The 19,719-nt window shown below is 44.6% G+C and overlaps 1 pseudogene; it reads left to right on the forward strand.

The window, feature by feature from the left end:
* Positions 1–17,532: 17,532 nt before the first annotated feature.
* On the forward strand, positions 17,533–19,519 carry LOC115044575 (uncharacterized; annotated as a pseudogene).
* The last annotated feature ends 200 nt before the right edge of the window (positions 19,520–19,719 follow it).

The following is a 19,719-nucleotide window of genomic DNA, read 5'->3' on the forward strand; positions in this document are numbered from 1 at the left end:
AGGCCCACTCTGGCCTGAGTGTCACATGCTACTCATGTGCATGAATTCACACGCGCACACACACACACACACACACACACACGACGTCATGTTGAGTTTGGTCTTTGGTTTTACATTTAGTTTTTACCTACAGGGCGGAAGCTCCCCCCACTAAGGACCTTCATGGATGACATCACATGCTTGCTCCAAACTGCCCCATGCACATCCAGGCTGATGAAGAGACTGGATGAGTTGATCACCTGGGCCAGGATGAAATTCAAGGCAAGGAAGTCAAGGAGCCTGTCCCTGCAAAAAGGGGTGCAGAACGACAGGGTCACATTCACCATCAGCGGAGAAAGTATTCCCCTCATTGCTCAGCAGCCCATCCGGAGTCTGGGGAGGCAATATACATCCAGTCTCTCAGACAAGGAGATAGCGAAGACCACACTGCAGCAGCTCTCAGCAGGCTCGGCCAAGATTGAGTCAAGCCATTTTCCTGGAAAGTACAAGGTCTGGTGTTTCAGGTTCACACTGTACCCAAGGGTAATGTGGCTGCTGAAGCTGTGCGAGGTCACTTCATCGGCTGTAAGCAAGATGAAAGCAAAAGCCAGCATCAGCCAACCTGTATGGAACCAACATACTCCAGCTTCCCCTGAAATCGATCACCCTAGGGTACGGGGAGGGGAGGGAGTGGTGGATCGGGTGGTAGGCTGGGCAGACCTCTGGAAACTACTGCAGACTCGACCCAGCTTCCTCCTCAGGGCAACCTATGACACTCTGCCGTTCCCCCAAAACCTCCAACAGTGGTTGGGCACTGAGCAGGCCTGCGACCTCTGTGGGACCGTCAGCGCTTCCCTACAGCACAGCCTATCAGGATGCAGGATTGCGCTGTCTCAGGGCAGGTACAGATGGCGGCACGACCAGGTGCTGAGAAAATTGGCAGAGGTGGTGGAGAAGAGAAGGCAAGAGGCAAGGAATGGGAGCCAGTTGGGCTTACAGCAGTGGACCCAGTTCCTGAGGGAGGTAGGTAGCCGGGGGAACTGTCAACCGGAGATCAGCACCCACCCTCCTGCTGCCAGGTGTGGAGTGGAAAATGGAGGTGGACCTGAGTAGGCAGCTCCATTTCCCAGGAGAGATCTGCAGCACCACACTACGGCCGGATATTGTGCTTTGGACCAGGGTGGAGAGATCTGCGCTGCTGGTGGAGCTGATTGTGCCGTGGGAGGAGGGGATGGATGGAGCCTACAAGAGGAAGAGGACGAAGTACACTGACCTTGTCGCAGAATACCGGGAGAATGGCTGAAGCACACAATTATTCCCAGTGGAGGTGGGCATCAGAGGGTTTGTGGGAGGATCAACAACTGGCCTGTTGAAAGAGCTAGGGTTGAGGGGCAAGGAGCTGCACAAAGCCACCAAGGAGCTGGCAGAGGAGGCAGAGAAGGCAAGCTACTGGCTCTGGCTGAGGAGCGAGCAGCATGTATATAGATAGTACACGTATGTTTACACTCTTTGTTGTTGACGTGATGCCGCTTGTTGTCTTGCCGTCGTCTTCTACTATCCGACACATTTTCACTAACTAAAACCGGATGAAACTGGAGCACCATGAAATGTCAAAATTTTTGTGCATGTAGCTGAAAGTGTGTTTAAAAACATCTGCATTGAAATTTTCATTAAACCCTGAATTGGCCCTTCATTGCAGCGAAAGAGGGGTGTTGTACAGTCTGATCGCTGTTGGGATGAATGATCTGCGGTAGTGTTCCTTCTTACACCTCACGCGCAGCAGTCTGTTGCTGAAGGAGCTGCTTAGTTCTCCCACATTGTCATGGAGGGGTTGGGTGGGGTTGTCCAGGATGGGTGTCAGTTTATCCAACATCCTCCTTTCACCGTCCTCCTCCCTGTACTCCAGATCATTCCCATGAGATACACATCCAACAATTGTTGTATCATCTTCTAGAGGTGGCTGCTGTCAGTGACTGTCCCCTGTGGAGCCCCCGTGCTGCAAACTAGCACATCAGACACATAGCCATCAAGCCTCAAATACTGCGGCCTGTTGGTGAGGCAGTTGGTGGTCCATTCAGCCAGGTTACAGCCAACTCTGGCTCTTTCCAACTTCTCCCTGAACAATGATGGCTGAATGGTGTTGAAAGCGCTGGAGAAGTCAACAAACATGACCCTCACCGTGCCCCCCGGGGTCTCCCGTTGTGATTGACATCTGTGCAGCAGGTAGATGATAGCGTCTTCCACACCAGTGCCTGATCTGTAAGCAACCTGTAGAGGGTCCATTTCATAGTGCACCAGGAGTCTGAGGTGGTTCAGTACAATCCTCTTGGGGTGGGGTTGTGAGGATTATGTGGAGGTGCTATCAGGTCTGGGGTCTGCAGGTTGGGGGTGAGGGTACAGGGGCAGGGGTAGAGTCAAGCTTATAGAAGAACAGGTTCAGCTGGTTTGGGAGTGGCCCAGTCCCATGATTCTGCAACATTTTTACTGTCCTTGCTATGTCCAGAGATGCTTTTCAGCCTCTCCAGACATCCCTGGTGTTGTTTCCCCGAGGGTGTTTCTTCAGCTTCCTCCTGTAGTTGTCTTTGCCCCTCCTTATTTCTCGTCTCAGCTCCCTCTGCACCCTCTTCATTCCTCCTTGTCCCCATTCTTAAAGACCCTCTTCTTCTCGTTCAGCTGGGTTTCTAATGCAGGATTCACCCAGGGTTTGTTGTTGGAGAAATACTGTACACTACAAACACTCTTTGTAGGCACAATGTTGTCCGTGCAGAAGTTAATGTAGTCCATAATGCTGTTGTCAGACTATCAATGTCCACCTTGTGTGGGCCACAGAGCACTACCCAGTCTGTGGTGTCAAAACAATCCCTATGGGCCATACTGGCTTCCTCAGTCCTTTTCTTCACATACCTTTTGGTAGGGGCTTGTTTACTTACCAGAGGTATGTAGGGGGGAGCAGCTGCACCAGGTTGTGGTCCAACCAGCCCAGCGGTCCTATTTTCTCTAGTGGTTCAATTTACATACTGTGTGAATGCAGGGAGACTGGAGGACAGGGAAGCATGGCTGAAATCACCAGAGATCAGTAGCAGGGTTTGGGGGTGTCACAATACCGCCTCCTTTCTTCTTGACGCTGTCCTTAGTTGCTGTCTGATCTAACATGCTGGAATCCATCCATAGAAACGTGTGAATCCAGGGTGAGTTAATTCAGCCACAATTCAGGATACCACATAATGCTACACTCCCGATACTCCCTCTGCAGTTTAGTTGGCGTTATTAGCTCATCCATCAAATACCTGGGCACCATCTTCGACAGCCTGCTGAAATTTTCCTCCAACACAGAGAGATTTGGAGGAGATGGTTGGAGAGGATCTCCTCCAGGCATGGGAGGGGGAAACCAATGATCCATTGAGCAGTCTTGATGACCCACTGCAGTCTTTTTCGTAAGCAGTGCAGCTGACATACCACACAGTGCATCCGTAGGTCAGGACACTCTCTATTGTGCAGCGGTAGAAGTTTTTGAGCAGAGGTGTAGAGAGTTTGTTCCTCTTCAGGGTTCTCAGGCTTTTTTAATAATGTGGGTGGTGTTCACAGTCCAGCCCAGGTCCTCTGAGATGCACAGGCCGAGAAACTTTAAGTTCCTGACCCGCTCCACTTCTTCCCCGTTGACACTCAGACCTGAGTGCAGTGTGGCCCTTATTTTCCTGAAGTTGATGATAATTTTCTTCGTCTTCTTGGTGTTGAGGTTGAGGTGGTTGTTCCACCAAGCTGCCAGTGCTTGGACCTCTTGCCTGTCTGTACAGGACGGGACTGAGGACACAGCCCTGTCGAACACCAGTGTTGAGGATGATGGTGGAGGATGTGGAGGTCCTTGATCCACAGACAATGGGAGGTTCCAAGCTGCAGTGTCTGCAGTTTGTTGACCAGTCGGCTGGGATGTGGGCCTTGACATGATACAAAACCAGTCTTTCCATACATTTTATGATTACCGGTGATTAACCCTTGGAACCGCTGGGTTGTGTGGTGTAGCAGTTAGCCTAGCTCTGATATTGGCTTGTTAGCCCCATTTCGGTGTCTTTCTCAGCGCCGCTGTCGCCTCCTCCCCCTCCCCTCCCCCTTCAAGTGTAAATCCCTCTCAGTGTGTAGCTGCTAACTGAAGAGGAGTGCCGTGTCGCTGCACTAACATTCTGCTTATTAAGTTTGTACAAGGAACTGGATCCATAATGCCAACCTTTGCAGAAACAGGGTTTATTTCTCCAACAAAATTCTGTTGGAGAAGACAAGAAGGTCGAGTGCCGATGCTCAGGGAAGAAACCCAGGGAGAGGGAGAGGAAGCTAGCCAAGGCAGGAAGCTGGTCAGCGATGTGTCCATAAGGAAAGACCTGATGAACAGGCGAAGCAAGGAGAGTTTGGACTGGCATAAATACTGGAGGTGGTGAGTAGTGGCAAGCCTGAAGATGGACAGCAGGTGGTGGTGAAACACAGGTGAGGTGATTATCTGGAGAGCCTGCCTTGGCCAGCTGGGAAAACAAAAACAAAACAAGGAGACAGACACACAGAGCCAACACTTCTCCTAAACCACATAATTATATCAGGCCTTAGCTTTGTACAGGCTATTTCCTTGGGAACAACATGCTTTCCTCCTAAATCTAGCTGCATCTCCCAATCACAAGCATCCTCTAAGCTGCCTTGCCTCCTTGTTGTTTTATGAACTTTCTCTCCCTCTTGAACAAGCTGAATTGCAACTCTCTTTGTCTTAGACCTTCCTAAATTTGCCTGCCTCAGTATATCTTCAATGCCTCTAGCTAAGCTTTTAAAACTTGGTTATGTCGCCGTGTATACCGTCCTTGCGACAGACTATCCTAACAAGCTGACAAGCTGACTAAAAAAGCCAAATTGAAATGAGCCCTGATCCAATTCACCACGGCAACTGGGGAAAACAAGAGGTCTGTATAATTTTCTCTTCTGGAATTAGAAACGCTGAACTTATAGCAAGTTTGATCATATATAAATAAAGAACCTTACAACCTGACAAGATGTGCTTTAGAGTTGCAGAACCTGAACACAACAAATATAGCGGGTCATCATTTACCCAGAGATTGAGGTTCTGGGGATTTGCAATACATCATATGTTGCCCCTATCAAAAATCTAATACTACTTTCCTTTACCATGTCATAAAAGGTAAGCGCTTATGAGTAACGTTAACAGGACATGGCAATGTTACCCAGCCGAACGTGAACAACAAATATTCAGGCCACATATTGCATCTTACACTAATTCTATATACAAAACCAATGTTGTTTTTTCAAAATTTCTATGCAAAATGATATGTATATTTGTGGTCTTTCTTCTCCAGCTTCTTCACATCCTCTTACTCTTGGGGGTTGCCCACCTCGGAAAACTCTCGATCTGAAGGGCTAAATTCATAGTGAATACTTAGTTACGGTGAATAATGTACCGTCTACTGCTCTAACCATGATGGGGGTGTCCAGGGGTTTGAGGGGAAACCCGGCTTGTTCTGCCATCACTTTATCAAATAAATTATCCTCTGCTCCAGAGTCCACCAAGGCGGACAACTGACAGGGGCCTGTTTGTAGGGATGCCTGCAGAGTGGGGAGGAGTGAATGATGATCACCTGCTCCTCCTCAACCGCAGCGAGCCTAGGCGTTTTGGGCGCACCGGCAGACAGTAAGGAAATGACCCTTCTGACCACAGTACAAGCATTCCTTAGCGGTCATACGCCTGGACCCTTCCTCCAGGGTGAGGCTGGTGCCTCCCAATTGCATTGGTTCAGCCTCATGGGGGAGTCCAGGAGCACCCGAAAATGACAGCGGACACCGGAGAGTGTTGTCTGGGAGGTTGGGCAGCAGAGATCTGTCTCTCAGCATACGTCTTTCTCTTAATCGATTGTCTCGTTTGACAGTTAGTGAAATGAGTGCATCTAGAGAGTCTGCCTCATTACTAATGGCTAGTTCATCTTTTAACTGTTCAGATTTCCCTCTAATGCACACACCCTGTAGAGCAGAATCGTTCCAGCCTGAAGCTGCTGTTAACATGCGAAACTCGATTGAATAGTTCTCCACACTACACGGACCCTGTTTAAGAGGCAGGAGCTGGCTGGAAGCCTCCTGTGGTTTCACAGAATGGTCAAATACTTTCCTGAATTTCAAAGAGAGCATAAACAGGAGAAATAGACTGGAGACCCCTCCCACAAGGCTGTAGCCCAATCTAAAGCCTTCCCAAACCTGCTCTCTTCTACCTCCACATTATTGCCTGTCTTTGCCCCTTTTCTTTTTTCAACTGCTGAAACTCTGATTCACCTCTTTGTCACTTCCCACATGGACTACTGCAACAGCATTCTCTATTGATCCAACTCCAAAACTTCAATAAATCCAGAATTCTGCTGCCTGCCTCCCATTCTCAGGAAGACATCACTCCTGTCCACCAGACGCAGATGGGGGTGGGGCTGTGGGGCTCGGTGGGGTGGGTGCTATGACAGGAGAGGATCCCAGAAGGCGAGACTTGGGAGAGTTGTGCTGAGATAGCTGAGAGGTGAGTAGTGATGTTATTTACTTGCCCCATGAGGGTGGCAGAGTTGTCCAGGAGATTGTCCAGTAGTTGATTGTGGCTGTGTAAGGGAAAATCTTGGTTGGAGATGGCATGCTGGACGTCATCAGTGCCTTGGTCCATGTTAGCCAGATCTTTCTGTCACAACAGGTGGCTAGCGGACCCGTATTATATACTGTTGCTGAACCATGCACACTTACCGTAGATCCAGGAGATGTAGCTTCCATTAGAAGAGGAGAAAATATGTGCCCTATGTAACCCAAAAATATAAAAGCAGGATGTCACTCCCCTTACGCAACCACTTTAAAGCTGTACTAGCCACTTTATTTCCCATAATAAAGTCCCATTTAAAGCAATATGAAAATGATACTACCATTACTGAGCTCTCTCTGCTGCTATCACGCCAAAGTGCTGGAAATGCCCACCCAATTAATCTGAGAGCATTACAATCTTTTAGCATTCAGACAGCTGTCTTTGAGGGACTGGCTGTGGAAGACTGAATTGCAATGCCTAAAGTGAAACAGAGAGTAGAGCTTCTCTGCCTCTATGGACCCTCCCCGTCTTTCCAGCTGTGAATCAAACATTCAATGTTAAATGTCTTCACTGACAGATTGCATTGTGGTCTGTGTAGTGCATTATGTCAACAAAATGTGTGTGATCATGTTCATCTTTGAAATAGTAATAGTCAAGTTGGATTGTTTTTTTCTGTCTCTGGAGTGATAACACTCAATGCTGTGTTGTTTTGACTCAAATGTGTCTCCTGTTAATCAAATAAAAATCTAAATCATGTCTCTAGGCAACTGCTTTTATATGCAGATTGAATTGATGCTCCTGTGACATGTATCAGAGTATCTCCTGTGGGGATCCAATCCCCTGTTCAGTGTGTTTGTCTTTCACCAAGTAACCTTCATGTACCTACCTACCATAGCAAACTACACATCAGCTCTCGCTGATATTTAGATGTACTCCTTTGTTGGCAGATCTGATGCAAAGGATGTGCATCTGCTGCTCACAAAGCCTTGTGGCATTGTGTAGGGCAAGGGTTTTGAAACTGGGATGGCATGAGCAATTGCAGGGGGGAGGTGTTTACCTAGGTAAAGGTAGCTGGTCAGTGAAACAAAATTGAAAATGTTTGCTATAAGTTTGCTGAAGGTATTATATCAATCTAAATCACTGCCTCTGGACACAATATTTGTGCTCGTCTTGTAAATATAAAATGCATTCAAGCTTGATCGCACAGATATTAGTGATATGTTGTTAAAATAAAAGAAAGCAATGACAGTATTTGCCACACAGTTTGTTCTCTCACTGCATTGAGTCCATCAAAATTCTTTGTTATTTTTGGTTTGGTGGTTTTGCCCACTGAAAATATAGGCTGCAAAAAAGCACTGCACCATAACGTGGTCATGTTTGGATCTATCAGGTAGTTGTTATTGTTTTGAGGAATTTAATATAACTAATATTACATTATTTTATCATGCTCTGCTGACTTTTTTGATTGTTTACTTCACACCAGTTCTTCCTCATGAACTCATAGACACTTGGGATCCAAGTGCAGAGTGATTATGGAGTATTTGTCAAAATTGAGAGCTTTATTTATCTGGTACACTGTTTACTATAGCTTTATTGTAGAGGTGGCAAGCATATATAAATATGAAGGCATTATTGAAATGATGAGTGCAATGGATATTTGCCTCTCCGCCATGCGAGTGTGCGTGCTTGTGTGGGTGAGTGTGGTTGATAAGCCACCTATCCAGACCAAAAGGCCAATGATCCTCTCAGTAGGTGAACATAGTGATTGTGGGATGGAGTTGTCATTAGTCATTGTCCAAGCTGCCACCATCTCCACCAACCTCTCATTTGTGTCCCATCTCCCAAGCCAATCATATATCCATTAGTCTTCATTTCTCCTCTTATGGCCGGGGCCTGCTCAGTCCAATTAGCTCCCTATCATTTCTTCACATAGGAATCGAGCAGAAAAATCAACAGAGCTGGCACCCCTCCAGCACTTGCTATCAGTGAGCAGTAATCACACACACACATTCAAATACACACAGACAGTGTTGTTGGTTCAAGGATCTTTAAACTATCTCTAACAAAGTTGGCTTGCAAAAATCTTACAACAATAGAAGATGGAGTTTCAGTGTCACATTTTAGGATAAATATTACAGCAGACCTAACTTGATTGGTTGATACCCTCAGGGCGGCAGAGCCAAGGAACCACAATTCTGTCTGAGGCCAACAATCCAACAGATACAAAGCACCTTCTCCAGTCAATTTCACTTACAATGGAGTTTGAATGGAGCAATTTTCCAAAGCAATATCAAATTTTCAATTTTCCTTCTGAGCCAGTTTCATTAAAGACATTGTCATTTGGTCACCTTACAGAGTGTGTGAAGGGGACCACTGCTTGTGTGATAAGAGCACTGACATGCTTGGCATGTATTAATGTAGTGCAACAGCTAGCTTAAGTATCAGCACACTGATTCAGTTACAGAACAATAGCTCTGCTCCGCTCTGTTTATAAAAAAAAGCTAATATAAGCCATCATGAATTACTGACCAGATTCATGAAAGCGTTATTCAAGAAACATCTACAGGATGCACTGGGACTCATCATCAGTGTCGTAACCTGGGGTCATAAGGTGTTTTGGGTTTCACAACAACCTTCACCCAGGCGACTCAGCTCCGACTTGTGTCCTAGCAGCTACGCACGGATCAGCCCTCTTTATCCATAGCCATCTAGTGGCTCCTGTGCTCCTGTGACGCCCAACCGATTGAAGACCTTACAGAAAGAATGTCCTGCAAAGAAGCCAAAATTGAGTGAAGGTTTGTTGAAAGAGGTACGGTCCAACAAGCTCTGACTTGGAGCGATTTCAAGGCTAGGAGGAGTACTTTATATTGGATATAGGGATGGATTGTGAGCCAGGAGAGAATCTGGTGGACAGGAGTGATGCGTTCCTGACAGGCAGCAGAATTCTGGATATATTGAAGTTTTGGAGTTGGATCAATAGAGAATGCTGTTGCAGTAGTCCATGTGGGAAGTGACAAAGAGGTGAATCAGAGTTTCAGCAGTTGAAAAAAGAAAAGGGGCAAAGACAGGCAATAATGCGGAGGTAGAAGAGAGCAGGTTTGGGAAACTGGTTGATGTGGGGTCCAAACGTCAAGTTCTCAAGAATTATGCCAAAGTTGTGGATTTCAGAACAGTCAAGTTTTTGATGGTGATGGACAGGTGGGCAGATTTTTGGGGGGATGTGGGGAAGGTGAGGATCACTTCAGATTCATGACTCTCATCATCAGATATTTCAAAAGAGACATCATTGCTGTTCATTCTTCATCTGTTTTTCCTTATGCATTAATTTCTGTTATTCTCTATCTACCCTTCAACTTTATTAGGACCTTGCAGGCCTATTTGTTATGTTTACATTTATATCAGGTCGCAACAACTCTGAGATATATTTAAATAACTTGAAGTCTCTTCTGTCCAACATTATGTTTTTCTTTGTCATAACTTAATTTCTCACATCTCACACGACGGCCATGATGAAATGAGAAAGTGATCTTAGATTGAAACTATTTTTCATTATGCCCTCATATACTCGGCACAGATGGAGAGGTTACAGCAGTAAATGGCACTTATTGTTTTCACTTCATTCTGGTTTCTCCCTCTAACACTCTTCATTATGGCTTTATTTATTGAGAGATGCAGTTTTGTGTTTGAACTGTGTTTTCTCAGCCTATCTCAGCTGCTCTGAAGGGACTCCACCAGCTGCTCACAATAAATGAGATGTGGCATGGCAATCTGTGGCAAGAGGCTCAGGTCATAAAAAGTGCTCCTATACATAAATTATCTAGTTAATGCACAGCTAATCATCCAGACAAATGGAGGTCAGCATCCACTGGTGACATGCATGTGGGGTTACATTGTATGAAATAAGATTGACATCCCTTGTCAGATATTGATATAGGTTAGCACGTGTCTGCCTCTGCAACTCTGTTAACTACTTTCATGCATGATACATGTATTCACAAAGGAAAGCACAACTGTGCTTCAAGTGTCTGGATCACAGTCAATATCTCTAGCAAATCTCTGAACCTCATGTATAATCCAATCCAAATGCAGGTGAGATCTTGTATGAGCTCATTCTTATTACTACTTGAAACATTTGTCTTTCAGGAAGCATCGTGGTTCATGAGCACTTGCTGCTTGGCCACTGCAAAAAGAGGAAACTCTGCAGTATAAACACTCCTGCTTAATCCCACACATACCTGTGCCTGTGCACTCTTAAGCTTTTGTTCCTGTTTGAGTTGGTTCAAGTTAATAAGTTATATGGATGCTAGCATGATGCTAATATTGAGAACTCACATCAGGTGCATCATCTAACCATTTCTCGATGCATGGAAATTATGTAAATATGATCAGCCCATTACACTCTGGAGAATTGATGCATGTTGATGATGGACAGTAGTGAAACAGAGGTGACTATCACACCAAAAACACGGTGAGACGTGTTGCAGGGTGAGGACCCAATTGCAGGAGCCAGAAACCAGGTAGGTTACGAAAAAAGGACTTTAAATTAAATTTACGACATAAACTGAACAAGAAAACATGGACAGAGCACAGACAAAACAACAAGGCATGGACAAATCTAACAGGGCATGGGCAAGGAATGAGCAACAAGGGACAAGGATCCGACCAGGACTAGACTGCAAACAGGACTTAAAAACAGTGCTAGACAAGACACAGGTGATCCACATTAGGGCAGGGAAGGCAATCAACATGGGACACAACCAGGAAGTAAAGTACCAGGGAACATAACAGAACCAGGACTTCAAAATAAAACAGGATGTTACAAGGACAGAACACTAGACAGACTAAACTCAAAATCTGACAGTAACGTGGATTGACTTTTGCCTCCAACTACCTTGTTGAATCAAAACTTAATATTTAATAAAGTGAAGTCCAATGAAGTGCAAATTTCAGCTGGCCACTCATTAGCAAACATCTGGTGGTGCAGTGGGATGGTGTGTCATGTGTATTTGTATGTATGAAAAGGAAAATGTGTGGTGATATATTTGTCTTTGACATTTCATGAATGTCACTTCCTTCACATCCTTGGATATAAAAGTGGACATAGACTCAGGGTCTGAAATTCTGAAGAGCCTTACACCGGCATCCTCTCTAATGACCAGAAGGGGCAAACCCAGTTGTCGAAACACATCAGATTGTATTGAAATCTATGTGAAAATGGCTCTACTTCTCATTTTATTTATTAGCTCAGTACACATTTTCCCAATGGAAGAAGATGATAAAGCAGGGGATACATTGAAAGATATGACTACTATGTGATTGACATACTGAACAGCAGAGAGTACAGAGCAGTGCAGATCCAGCCCTCAGTCCTCCTCAGCTCCAACTGCCCCTCCCAATATAGTTTATAACTGGTTTCAAAGAGCCAAGATGAGCACTTTAAAAGTGCAAACTGAAGATTTTAACACGTGGCTCACAAACGCACCTAATGTGGCTTGACATTCCTCCTTTATGTTGCCATTTATAAGGTCAAAGGTGAATCATCTATAATAAATGTTGTGTATGCATGGGGGCCATATATTTTTATGGTTACAGGCATGTATCTGTCAATAAGTTAATTCTAGTCATGCTAAATACATATGCAATTCACTAAACTATATACCCAGGTCATGTGGAATATAGTATGCATGTGGATCACTATACATATGAAAGCACGAATGCTGTCACACACAGTTATAATGGTTACACTGTTAGTGAGAAAAAAGAGGAGACATTAAGACACAGAGCTGAACTAGAAGACACTGAATCACAAGACAGAGAAAAGACTTACAACTACCTGTATAAGAGGTCAGTCTTTCTGTTGGTTTACTAATTGTCAAGCATCATTAATAATTTCAGAGTGTGTACTGCAGCCAGACTGTCTACAGACAGAGGAAGTGTTACGCAGATTGTACCACTCCATAAGAATAATAAATGGTTAGTAGGATTGGGCAATGGTATTCTGAATCACATACCAATAAAATAAGAAAGGGTCTCAGAATTGTAAAATCCTAAAAAAAAGAAAAAAATTAATTGAATTAGTTATCATGACTTGCACTCTTATCCTTTTTTGATCCATTTCAAACTTCCTCGCCTGAGGAATCTCTAGCTAATGTGCTGGTCCCAAGATCACCAGAGACAAAGGAAGCATCCAGGTCACCAAGCATTAGCCACCCTGAAAATCAGTTCTCCCAGTTCCTTGGAATTGTTACCTGAGCAGTTGACAGGTTTCATTCAGCACTGTTAGTTTAGGACAGGTGTTTTCTTTCTTTCTTAATCAGTGCTCTGCTGACCAAACAGACGTGGCTCTGTCAGCAATTTAGATACTGAATTTCAATGTGGCAATATATCCCACAGGAAGGGAACCCTAACCCTAACCTGTATCTATTTTTGATATATGTTTCTTAACATGGAGTCATTGTCTGGGGTTTAAAGACTTTGAGATACTTAGGTCTTATATGGACGACATTTTAGTTGTATGTTTCTCAGTTTGATACATTCCACACAAAACTTCAAAAATGGACTGAACGAAATTACTGGCACCCTCAACTTAATATTTAGTAGCACATCCTTTAGAATGGATAACTGAAATGGATAGCTTCCAAAAACCATAAATTAGTTTCTCACCAAGTCTCTCCACTGGAGACTTGGATCACTCACCTTTTTCAAACAGCTTCAGGTCTTATAAAGTTGATGGGTGCCTTTCTCCAGCTGCTGTTTTAAAAACTCTCCACAGGGTTTCTATGGGATTCACATCTGGACTCATTGCTGGCCCTTTCAGGCTGGCTTATCTATGCAGAGTTAGGATCATTCACAGATGACATTGGCAGAGGTGGGGTGTGCCCAGGAAACATCTGCAATTTATGATAAGACTGAGCTATAGAGACGAAAGCTCATTAAAGCACACATTCACCTACAAGCACTTTAGAGTCTCTACTTAGGCTAAGTGCATCTCTTTGTACAGTGGGAGGAAGCTGGAGAACCCAAAGGGAAACCACATAGGTTCAACAGATGTAAACTCCACACAGAAAACTTTAAATCAGGGGTATCAAACTCATTTTCATCGAGGGCCACATCAGCATAATGGTTGCCCTCAAAGGGCCACATGTAAATGTAAGACAGTATGAATGTAACTAAATGTAACCAAATATAATGTATAATAAATGTAACTACTCCTTAAATAACTCTTAATGTATTACTTCAAATTACAAATATTACATATGCCTTTACATAGACCCAAAAAGAAAATATATATTCGCTAGTTGCTTTGTTATTATAAGATAAATCCATTTAATTTGTCAGGTTAAGAAACCCACATTACTCCATCAATCAACGATCAAACTATCCAAGTGAATAAAGAAAAATATCATCCAACACCAGATATGACATTAACTTGAGAGGGGCAGAATAACGGTACAACCAGTAATTGTGAAAGTTTGTTGATTTTCTGGAAGGCTAACTTTGGCATACTTAACTCCGTGTTTGGTCATAGCACAAAAGACAGCGGTTTTTCTCCTTGAAGCATAGACATGTCTTCCCATCTTTCATGAAACAGCCTTCCATCTGCAACACTTTTACTCTTCCTGCACATTTTGCGATCATTTGTATTTCTCAATTCCAGTGTCGTCTGGATACACTGCAATCTAGTGGCGGGATGCTGTCACTTTGCGGGTAACATAATCAGCATGGATTATGGGAAATGTAGTTTATGGTCAATGCACATTTTTGACTTGTTTATTTTAAGACTATCAGACAATTTAAGCTCTCGCAGGCCACATAAAATGACGTGGTGGGCCACATCTGGCCTGCAGGCCTTGAGTTTGACACATATGCTTAAATCATACTGTTTGCGATAATTGTGGTGTGATTTTTCCATGGTTGTTTTAGCATTCCCAGGATTTTAGTATGGTTCTCGCTAGGGAAATGTGTGTGTACAATGTGTTATGTGAAATGCTTTCCAATGTTCTGTGTGAAATACTGATGTGCAATAGGGATTTTCTACTTAATGCTGATGGCACAGCTTGTGATGCACTGTTTGTTTTTATTGTCTTGTTTTTTGTTTGTAATTGTCATTGTGGCTGTAAAGACAGTGTTGAGTCCAAGACAAATTTCCTTAGGGTGACAGTAAAGTATATTGTATCATACTGAATGGGCCAAGGCCTGTAAGTGCAAACCCAGAACCCTCTCTCCTGTGGGACAACTCTGCTAACCACCCTAATTGCCAATCCATAATGAGTGGACATATGTGTGTGGGTGGTTAGTCCATTTGAGACTTTAGACAAATACATAGCATCCCATCTACTGTCATGTAATGATTAAGCTATTGGTGTTGATCTACTTCCAAGAACCTGGAGGGTTTTTTTCATAGAAAATGTCCTAAATTTCGGTTTATGAGAGTTTATATATATATATATATATATATACGTCTGGTGCTTTGGCCTTTTTGTATTTTGTGATCACTATATAATAGATAGGTAGATCAGCAGATCTATTTGTGAACCAAAAGACCAAACACAATGGTAAAAAAGTAAACACTTAGAGAAACCAAATCCTGCAAAATTGGATGGTGGGTTGACATTGTCTGGGCTTGGGGTGTGGCTCAGAGTGGGGACTGTTTCATTGTGTTATCATAAAGTTTCAGAAGTCCTGACAGCTGGCACACAGACAGACTTACTACTACTCTACTCACTTTGTCAACTGTAAACGCTTCATTCAGGGGTTAAATCTTGCAGCCACTGGGAAAATGAAATCCAAAACACAATGAATTTCCATCAGACCCACACAGACACTTAAAAATACCAGTCAATCTGTGCCGCATTGTTACAGACAGATCTCAGATGAGATTCTGTGGGACCTTTGCCAACATTGAAGTGGGGAGAGGAAGAGGATGGGGTATCAAGGGATGGAAACATGTTTCAGAGGACATTAGGGCCACTTTGCTGCTGTCTGACAATGAGAGAGGCTGAGCAGCATCTGGAATGCAGATGTTTAGACCAGAGGAAAAGTCTTCAACTTTCTAATGAACTCGACCTTTTACCACATAGATGGAACAGTTGTATAGGCGTATTAAAGAGGAACAGAGTCACAGACCTTCACTGTAAATATGTGACAGATCTGTGGAGTCATGGCTGGAGATCTCCTGTTATATGTATACATTCATAAGAAGCAGTATGTGACATGGGCAGTAGTGACAGTATTGATGGGGGATGAAGTCTGTGTATCTGACCTTAGCCATTCTCCAGCTCACTCCCTTTTTGATAATGACAGATTTTACACCACACTTAGTTTATACCTTATTGAAAGTTCGATGTAGTGCTATACAAATCAAATCAAATTTATTTATATAGTGTCAATTCATAACAAATGTTATGATTTGACACTATATAAACAAATGCTGCATGTGCCAAATGTTATGATTTGGCACATGCATCAGGTCTGGACCAAGCTTTTTATGCAGTTGTTGAAGAGACCTAACATATCCATCCAAGAGCAAGCGCTTGGAGACAATGTAAGGAAAAATTTATTTTAGGAGGCAGAAACTTCACCGTACTCAAGTACTTACTTTTAAACATAATTGAAGTATTCAAGGTAAAAGTACTTGCTTAATATATTGTCTAATGCAGTGGTGAACAATATTATTAAGCGTGCTGAGTGTATGTCTGTTTTAATACATCAATAGTTGACTGTGCCAGTTTAATTAACAATGATACAGATGATGCTACTGGTAACACTAGCATAAATCTCATATCAATTATTTGAAAGGTTATTGTTCTAATTGCGTTTACCCTTTGTGACACAGCTCACTTGGACTTCTGTGCATTCTGTGCATCAGAATTATTATTATTATTATTATTATTATTATTATTATTATTTTAGGGGTGACCTGCAGACTTCAATGCAAGTAAGAAAGAAGACTGTTTATACCTTCAAAAGTTTTTGTTTTACAATAAAAACAGCCATCGAAAGCAAACCCATTGTGTTATATTGACTGCAGTTTGCACATTCAAGTCAAAATTTTCATGGTTTCTGCCGAGAAAAATAGTCCTTCTAGCAAACTGAACTTTAAAGTTGCAGATATTGTGTAGCAACATAGATTAGATAGAAATTACCTTGAATTTACTACTTGCGGAATCAATCTGTCAAACCGTGGTGAGGTTGTCTCGTCTGGGTTTTATTGTGTCTCATCATTTCCTGTTTTATTTTGAAATGCCTAACTCTCCTCTCGTTTCAGAACACTTGCCCTCCCCCATGTATCCTGTGTGCCCTCATGATTACCAATTGTCTCCACCTGTTCCCTATTTCCCCCACAGCTCAAATAGTCTGTCTTCCCCTTGTCTTGTGCCAGTGTGTTGTCGTTTCTTGTCCCACACCAGCGTTACGTCCTTGCCTTAGCCCTCGATCCTTGTGTGTCAGTCTTTGAGCCTCGAAAGAGTGAATTTGTAATTTTCATATCCTAGTTAAGCTCTTTCATAGCTTTAGCTTTTCCTCTGTATGAGTGATTTTTTTATTTTATTTTATTTTTGTTTGTTTGTAGATAACTTTTGATAGATTCATGTTTATAGCCTTTGTGTTTTTCCTCCTTGCGAGTGATTTTTGAGTTCCTGTAACATTACATCGATTTACCATTGATCCTCCGCTTAGAAGTGTGAGCGTCTTTGTTTGGATTAGCCAGGGTTTTTTTTCTCTCCTTACGGAGTATTTTCTGTTTTCCCCGTTTGGCCCCTTTTAGTGTAGCGTTATTTTCCTCCTTCGAGAGCGATTTTTTTTTTTTTGTTTAAACTTAGAATCTAGTAACTTCACTGTAAATGTTAATGTTTGATTTGGTTGTTTGGTTCTTCATACCCCCAGGGGTGCCCGAGAGGGGGGGGGGGGATGAGCACCCCAACAGGACTGAAATACAGGCAACAAAACGGAACGGACACACGATGAGTGCAGTCTGCCCATGTGGCAAAGTCTGCAAGAACCCGCGTGGTCTAAAGATCCACCAGACCAAAATGGGATGTTTGACGAGGACGCAGGTGGTGCAACGCACAGGTCCAGGACCTGGTGAGATGCAGGAGGAGCCCGGCCGGGAGTCAACCCACAGTGCCCAGACCCTCCACGCCCCACAAGCCCTACCTCGTTTCAAGCATTCTGAACACCGCCGGGTCAAGTGGCCTGCTGCCAGCGAAGGAAGAGAGTGGCTCCAGTTTGATGAAGAGCTGGACCAAATCCTTGATGCTACTGCAAGAGGTGAGGCAGACCAGAAATTGCAGTCGATGTCTGCGATGATCATCAGCATGGGTGCTGAAAGATTCGGCATGAAGGAACAACAGCCAAACAGGCGGGAGGTGAAAATCAGCCAACTGCGTCAGGAGCTTAGACTGCGTGGTCGGCAATTTAAGGTGGCAAGGGAAGAGGAGAAGGCCGGGCTGGCAGAGCTCCGTAGCATAGTGAGGAAAAACTCACCACCCTACGCCGAGCAGAATGGCATAGGAGGAGAGGTAGGGAGAGAGACAGGCGACGTGCAGCCTTCATCTCATCTGACTGTGACTACAACATCAGTCCCAGGCTGTAGATGGATCCTCCAAGGCTTTGAGCATCTATGACTGCACCTTGAAGGACACCGCAGCACTCCATGCAACATCAGAGGAGTTGAGAACCTGGCTGACAGCAGTGGCTAAGTCAGGGCTACCAGGCAAGTTTAAAGCCTGGATTTACCAGCATGGCATCTTGCCTCGACTCCTCTGGCCACTGCTGGTCTACAATGTGCCAATGACCACTGTCGAGTGCTTCGAGAGAAAGGTCAGCTCTTTCTTGAGGAAGTGGTTGGGCCTACCATGAAGCCTCAGCAGCATCGCCTTGTACGGGAGGAACAACAAACTGACTCTGCCCTTCAGCAGTCTGAAGGAGGAGTTTATGGTTACCCGAGCAAGAGAGGTGCTGCTGTATAGGGACTCAAGTGACAGCAAAGTCTCCTCGGCTGGCATACAAGTGAGGACCGGCAGGAAGTGGTGCGCTCAAGAGGCAGTCGACCAGGCTGAGTCCTGTTTGCGGCACAGCGAACTGGTGGGGACAGTGGCATGCGGACGGGCAGGGCTTGGGAGTAACCCAAGACCCTCCTTCTACAAGACACAGGGGAAGGGAAGGCGTCTGCTGAGCCAGGAAGAGGTTCGGGCAGGGGTGGAGGAAGTGCGCTGCAGTAGGTCAGTAGGAATGCGGCAGCAGGGGGCATGGACCCTATGGGAGGAGGCAGCTGGCCGGAAGATATCGTGGACAGAGCTATGGCGATCGGAGCCACACCGCATCAAGTTCCTCATACAGTCGGTTTACGACATCCTCCCAAGTCCATCCAACCTCCACCACTGGGGCCTGCCTGAGAACCCACTGTGCCCGCTCTGCCAAGGAGCCAGATCGCTGGAGCACATCCTGAGTTGTTGCCCAAGAGCACTGGGAGAGGGGCATTACCGCTGGCGCCACGACCAAGTGCTGCGGGTCATTGCTGAGGCTATCAGCACAGGGATTTCCAACAGCCAAGAAGGCAGTCCATCGCCTTTGCCTTCTCCTGGCAACAGCCCCGGACTAGCAGTTGAAAGTCAACCTAGGGAAACAGCTCAAGTTCCCAGAGAACATCACAGTGACCACACTCAGACATCGTCCTGGTGTCGAAAACAACAAGGCAAGTGGTCCTGCTGGAGTTGACTGTTCCCTGGGAAGACAGGATGGAGGAGGCCTTTGAGAGGAAGAGAGCCAAGTATGAGGAGCTGGCAGGTGAATGCCGAAGCAGTGGCTGGAGGACCCGATGCAACCCCATTGAGGTTGGGTGCGGAGGAGTGCGGCCAGTCACTCAAGATGCTGGGAGTGAAGGGACTGCACAACAGGCGAGCCATCAGGAACGAGGGTGTCTGTTGTGAGACCCGAAACACCCAGTGAACCTAGGTGTCAACACTGATGATGTGTCTTAAGTTGCACCAAAAGTGTATTTTAGAACTTCACTCAGTTCTGAGATCATTGCCCACACCAATAAAGATCTGTACCTCGCTACCTCTGCATCTGAGTCCTTTCTGGGTCCCGGCCTGACGCAATGAGATTTATTTGTATAGCACCAAATCATAACAAAGTTACATCAAGGC

The sequence above is a fragment of the Echeneis naucrates genome, chromosome 6 (assembly GCF_900963305.1).
Source record: "Echeneis naucrates chromosome 6, fEcheNa1.1, whole genome shotgun sequence".
Classification (NCBI taxonomy): Eukaryota; Metazoa; Chordata; class Actinopteri; order Carangiformes; family Echeneidae; genus Echeneis; species Echeneis naucrates.